At 53.7% G+C, this 5,000-nt stretch overlaps 1 non-coding gene across 1 annotated transcript in view; it reads left to right on the plus strand.

Moving 5' to 3' along the window:
* The first annotated feature begins 4,337 nt into the window (after positions 1-4,337).
* LOC126434713 (small subunit ribosomal RNA) overlaps positions 4,338-5,000 on the plus strand; it is a 1,910-nt gene continuing 1,247 nt past the window's right edge. Inside the window, exon 1 of the ribosomal RNA XR_007579430.1 lies at positions 4,338-5,000. This exon is cut by the window's right edge and continues 1,247 nt beyond it. This is a non-coding gene — a ribosomal RNA (small subunit ribosomal RNA).

A 5,000-nucleotide genomic window follows, 5' to 3' on the forward strand; every position in this document is an offset into this window, starting at 1 on the left:
TGCCCTTCTTTCGACCCCACCCACAAAGCCTGCATCCTCTGTCGACAACAGCACCCCAACGCCAGCGCCTCTGCCGCACGAAGTCGTGGACCGGCAATCACTCCACCTGCACCCGTTCGTGCCCCACCCCAACCGCCCAACTCGCAACTCCAGCGGATGAACGGCGGACTTTGCTCGCACTCGCAATGTGCAATCCACCCCTATAACGTGCGTTTCATGAAGAGTTATGTCCAATATGCGACATTCCCGCTGTCCATATACATGAGCTGCGAGCTGTACCACGTACGAGCTACAGACGCGATCGCGTTGCTCTCTGTACGAATGCAGATGCTCAGCGGCAGCTAGGAGGCGCTCCATCCATGTCGGTACCGGTGAGCGTTGCACTCGCAGTCGCAAAAACGTACGGCAAGTATATTACTCGGAAGAGTCAATGACAGTCCAAGCCCCCCTGCGTGGGAAGAGTCTTCCTAGGCCATGACCCACCGGAAGGGCGCAGCGTCCCCCACCCCAGACATGTGACGTCAGACTATCGGTATTGACGACTAGACTGATTCCTTATAATCATTTGCCATACACCGGTGGAAGCTGCCGAGACGAGTAACTACATACCGGGCTCGCCGTGTCACTAATGTACAGAGATACAATAGTTTCGACTGGAACCGGATTAAACGTATACACGGCGCTGATTAGTAATAGATAGAGCCATCAGAATACAGATAATGTATAGACCTGTCCGTATACATGCTGAAAGACTCTGCTCACAATCACACGTCAGCCAGACACTCTTATCACGCACTACTCTCTGCCTGTAACAGGCACGCAGACGATATGTAAGCACCAGCATGGAACAACACCCAGTGCATCCTCTCTGCCACATTAGACAATCCACACTATCATAACCAGACCGGGAGGTCCACTCGGAAAACAGAATATCCCACCCTTCCGACAACCACCATTGCTCAGCTAAGCCACCAACACCCACACATGTCCCACACAGGGGTGCACCCAACATCACAATACTGCCTCCTGTCACACCACACAAACAATGGCAGGAATGAAAGACACAGGTCTGCCACAAGCATGGAATCAGAGCGCCGCCTGTTATGAGCCAAAGGTGCACCCTGACGTGGCAAATCAGATGATGCCGCAGTCATTTACTTACGATAATCACAATCAACAAACTGCCGCCCCCCCCCCCCCAAAACACCTTTCCTTACAACAATGTGTACCTTAACCTAACCCATATTGTGCCTTAACCTAACCCATATTGTGCCTTAACCTAACCCATATTGTGCCTTAACCTAACCCATATTGTGCCTTAACCTAACCCGTATTGTGCCTTAACCTAACCCGTATTGTGCCTTAACCTAACCCGTATTGTGCCTTAACCTAACCCGTATTGTGCCTTAACCTAACCCGTATTGTGCCTTAACCTAACCCGTATTGTGCCTTAACCTAACCCGTATTGTGCCTTAACCTAACCCGTATTGTGCCTTAACCTAACCCGTATTGTGCCTTAACCTAACCCGTATTGTGCCTTAACCTAACCCGTATTGTGCCTTAACCTAACCCGTATTGTGCCTTAACCTAACCCGTATTGTGCCTTAACCTAACCCGTATTCTGCCTTAACCTAACCCGTGTTGTGCCTTAACCTAACCCGTGTTGTGCCTTAACCTAACCTGTGTTGTGCCTTAACCTAACCCGTGTTGTGCCTTAACCTAACCCGTGTTGTGCCTTAACCTAACCCGTGTTGTGCCTTAACCTAACCTATGTTGCGCCTTAACCTAACCTATGTTGCGCCTTAACCTAACCTATGTTGCGCCTTAACCTAACCTATGTTGCGCCTTAACCTAACCTATGTTGCGCCTTAACCTACCCTATATTGTACCTTAACCTAACCTATATTGTACCTTAACCTAACCTATGTTGCGCCTTCACCTAACCTATGTTGCGCCTTAACCTAACCTATGTTGCGCCTTAACCTAACCTATGTTGCGCCTTAACCTAACCTATGTTGCGCCTTAACCTAACCTATGTTGCGCCTTAACCTAACCTATGTTGCGCCTTAACCTAACCTATGTTGCGCCTTAACCTAACCTATGTTGCGCCTTAACCTAACCTATGTTGCGCCTTAACCTAACCTATGTTGCGCCTTAACCCAACACACGTTGCGCCTTAACCCAACACACGTTGCGCCTTAACCCAACACACGTTGCGCCTTAACCCAACACACGTTGCGCCTTAACCCAACACACGTTGCGCCTTAACCCAACACACGTTGCGCCTTAACCCAACACACGTTGCGCCTTAACCCAACACACGTTGCGCCTTAACCCAACACACGTTGCGCCTTAACCCAACACACGTTGCGCCTTAACCCAACACACGTTGCGCCTTAACCCAACACACGTTGCGCCTTAACCCAACACACGTTGCGCCTTAACCCAACACACGTTGCGCCTTAACCCAACACACGTTGGGCCTTAACCCAACACACGTTGGGCCTTAACCCAACACACGTTGGGCCTTAACCCAACACACGTTGGGCCTTAACCCAACACACGTTGGGCCTTAACCCAACACACGTTGGGCCTTAACCCAACACACGTTGGGCCTTAACCCAACACACGTTGGGCCTTAACCTGCTCTGTAATTGTCATACGACGCGTTAAATTAGTGTAGTGTTGCCTAACTGCAACCCCCGCAATATAGTTTGCTACTCGCACTGCCCGGTCCCCAGAGTATCGCTTCATGTTAAACACCTTGCAGCTATACACTGTAATGCGGATGGCAGCAGGACGTACATGCTCAATGCCCTTCGCAGTTGTTCATTGGCATTCGCATGGCGAAGCACAGCCTACGTTGTGGTACGGCTTGTGTCAACTGTCCGCTGATGTTGTACGTCCAAATCACACACTGTACTGCACATTGGTCCTCATGTACTGAATGATACATCGTGGTACATGTGTGACCGTACCACGACTGCGCCAACAACGGCGAACCATACGGTCCAAATATTGTGCACTCAGCTACATGTCGTCTCCCTATAAGAGCTGGATTGCAGTATGGTATGCCGTGGATGGCGATCGGCATGAGCCGTCTGTTGATGTAGTGGCGCGTGTTGTCAGACGTAGTCGTCTCTTCTCACACACCGTGATAGCATGGTGCACTGCGTTCCACATCTGCGACATGCGACAGAGGCCGGTTGACAGTCGTTCGCGCAATGGACATCGCATACGTACGGGGGCCACCTTCCACGTGTTCGCGAAGCGTGCACATGTTGTTGCGTGTATGTGGGCAGACATAGTGTGTCGTGACACCTGACACAGGCATGCAACAATCGTTGAATTTGCAAATGGCGATGGACGTCTACGTTTGCTGGTGACGTTACGCAAATGAAGAACTGGTAAACCGTTGTGGTGCGGTTGTTCTCGCTAGAGGTGAATCAGTGATGGCGACGATCGGTTGAGCTACCAACCGGTTGTTTCAGCGATACCCACCATGCCCACGAACGTGAATGGCATGTGGGTGTGAAGCGATACGCGGCGGTGGCTGGGTGGGACCGTCCCCGGCCGGTGAGGGGGGGCCTCCCGGCGTGCTGGCCGCGCGGTGCGTGGGCGCACGCGCTACAGCCGGCTGGTGGGGGCGGCCAGTGGCAGGCGCGCCGGCCGACGGAGGCGGCAGGCGGCGTAGCTGCGCGCCGGCGCACCCTGCACGCGGCGCCGTGCGGCCAAAGTAGGTCCTCGCGGGCCCGGTGCGAAGCGCGGTGGACATCTGCAGTGTGCTGGTCCGATTGAGGACTGTGTGTGCTGAGGATGCGCCGCCGCCCGGCGCTCGGCGCCGCGACGCCGTCTGCTGCTCGGTCGCCTCTGCGGTTCTCGCAGGTGGATTGTATCGCAGCTGTGCGGACGTGTTGGCGCGTGCGCTGTGCTGGGAGAGTTCGCTTCGGCACCCAAGTGGGGCTTTTGTCCTTCTGTGGCGCTGGCGTTGGAGCTGCCGGCCACCGTAGGTGGCGCGTGTTGTCTCCCGCCGGCAATGCCACGACAGCACGCTCCCGGGCCTCTGTCGGCAGCGGCAAGCTCAGTTGGGAGCACGGGTGGTCGCACCTAAAGCGTCTACTCGCCAAACTCCGGGCGATTGCGCCTCTCTCGAACCCGACCAAGTACTTAGGACGGCGCTGCGCGCCGCCGGGACCTGAGAGGGTTTCGAGGTGTATTGTGCAGGGGAGCTCAGCCTCCTCCTGTTTGCAGAATAATTGAGCGGACGCTTGCGTGTTCGCGCGGGCCCCCGGGACACACTCCCGGGCGGCCGGCTGCTCAGCTCTAGTTGACGCAGCTCCCTGGTTGATCCTGCCAGTAGTCATATGCTTGTCTCAAAGATTAAGCCATGCATGTCTCAGTACAAGCCGCATTAAGGTGAAACCGCGAATGGCTCATTAAATCAGTTATGGTTCCTTAGATCGTACCCACGTTACTTGGATAACTGTGGTAATTCTAGAGCTAATACATGCAAACAGAGTCCCGACCAGAGATGGAAGGGACGCTTTTATTAGATCAAAACCAATCGGTCGGCTCGTCCGGTCCGTTTGCCTTGGTGACTCTGAATAACTTTGGGCTGATCGCACGGTCCTCGTACCGGCGACGCATCTTTCAAATGTCTGCCTTATCAACTGTCGATGGTAGGTTCTGCGCCTACCATGGTTGTAACGGGTAACGGGGAATCAGGGTTCGATTCCGGAGAGGGAGCCTGAGAAACGGCTACCACATCCAAGGAAGGCAGCAGGCGCGCAAATTACCCACTCCCGGCACGGGGAGGTAGTGACGAAAAATAACGATACGGGACTCATCCGAGGCCCCGTAATCGGAATGAGTACACTTTAAATCCTTTAACGAGTATCTATTGGAGGGCAAGTCTGGTGCCAGCAGCCGCGGTAATTCCGGCTCCAATAGCGTATATTAAAGTTGTTGCGGTTAAAAAGCTCGTAGTTGGATTTGTGTCC

This window comes from Schistocerca serialis, unplaced genomic scaffold, assembly GCF_023864345.2.
Source record: "Schistocerca serialis cubense isolate TAMUIC-IGC-003099 unplaced genomic scaffold, iqSchSeri2.2 HiC_scaffold_1193, whole genome shotgun sequence".
In the NCBI taxonomy this organism is placed as follows: domain Eukaryota; kingdom Metazoa; phylum Arthropoda; class Insecta; order Orthoptera; family Acrididae; genus Schistocerca; species Schistocerca serialis.